Raw genomic sequence first — 1590 nt, 5'->3', positions numbered from 1 at the left:
TCGATCTTGCTTTGAATGTAACGCAAACGTCGTAACGCAAACGAGAGACGCGAGAGATCTTGATTGATAATAACGTGGTTACAATCACGACGATGGCGACACGACGACGACGATACATTACGCAGCTTCCTTCCTTTAATCGCGACGCGGTGATAATTAATTAGATTTGCGTACGATGCCTTCTCATTGGTGCTACTACTCACATCGCTTACGCGAATTCGATACGACGATGGGGATTTTACAAGCAGTGTGTTGCTCGCAGGTGTTGCTGCCCAGGTTGATGTCCCCGGCAGGTGGATGAAAGTAATCTTTATCGCAATTCCCAAATATTTAAACGGCTTACCGTAATTTAATTTAAAGGCAATTAGGAGATGCTTCTGAGAGCACAATTAAAACTTCATCTATATTAGAAGACGAATGATAGAAATTAAATGTTGATCGAAATAAATCTCTTGCGACGATTATATATATATATATACGCTATGATACTGAGAAAGAAATCGCAGGAAGAATAATGATTGTTTATTCTACCCGTACTGGTCTTCATTTAGTCCAATTTCTGAATTACATTTTGCATACGTTAAAATAATCTAAGATAAAGAGAGTTTATTTCTTTCCGAAATTACAACTGGTCATTTAAAAATAGATTTATGTAATTTTAGATATTTCAAGAAAAATAAATTTTACTGAAATAACATTATGGAACGAACTAAAATAACATTATGGACATTCCAACAGTTTTTTACTACTCAGAAGCGTTCCGTTGCTCGAAGAAAATTAAATGATACTGATCTCGCAGTATCTCGCCGTAGAGGAGTTAAGTGCGAATTGTGAGCGCACCTGGATGCTGCGCTCGTTACATTTATCGATCCCGTTTCCTTACGCCCTTAAAGACCTTAAAATTCCCGGCGTAGAGAATGGATGAGCTACATCACGGCGCGGATGCAATTAGTTGAGGGTCACTGCACCCGATAAACCATCTCCTGAAAGTCATGATAAGGGACGCACATTACCGAAACCGTCTGCATTTTCAAATCTACAACCGAACAAAGCGAAGTTGTCTTTTCAAACTGTGATTATCGAGCCGTCTCACGCGGAAAGTCACAAATAACATACATTAAATTATATTTACATTAGCGTAATGTAAATGTCTTTGTACATTCATTTTCTCTAGGGATCAATAATGTAACTTTTGTCCTAAGGTAGAAAAGTGAAAATTTTTTGTATATGTGTGTGTATATGTGCGCAGGTATACAAACATAAAATTTTCATTTTTCACGCTTTTCCATTCTAGAAAGACAGTTATACGATGGATATCCTATAAATTGATTTTCGCACAAGTCTCTTGGAGTTTAAGTCAGAACAGCGTGCGGTCACATATCACAAAATTTATCAATTAATTATCAATTTAATTAATTACAATTCTAACGAAATGACTTAAGTGCAACGATGCCATTTATAATAATAAGATAACAAATATTTATACGTTTCCACTAAATCAACATAATGCGACGAACGCGGTGAAAAAATTCGTTAAAGACAGGACGATTAACGCTAATTCTATAATCGGAATAATTAATGGCACTTTAC

The 1590-nt window shown here is 36.2% G+C and overlaps 1 protein-coding gene across 3 annotated transcripts in view; it reads right to left on the bottom strand.

The window, feature by feature from the left end:
- LOC108753673 (serine/threonine-protein kinase MARK2-like) overlaps positions 1–1590 on the bottom strand; it is a 108433-nt gene that overhangs the window by 66081 nt on the left and 40762 nt on the right. The window lies entirely within an intron of this gene.

This window comes from Trachymyrmex septentrionalis, unplaced genomic scaffold (assembly GCF_001594115.1).
Source record: "Trachymyrmex septentrionalis isolate Tsep2-gDNA-1 unplaced genomic scaffold, Tsep1.0 scaffold70, whole genome shotgun sequence".
NCBI lineage: Eukaryota > Metazoa > Arthropoda > Insecta > Hymenoptera > Formicidae > Trachymyrmex > Trachymyrmex septentrionalis.
The sequence above is the reverse complement of the archived record's forward strand: the minus strand, read 5'-3'. Positions and strand labels throughout refer to the sequence as shown.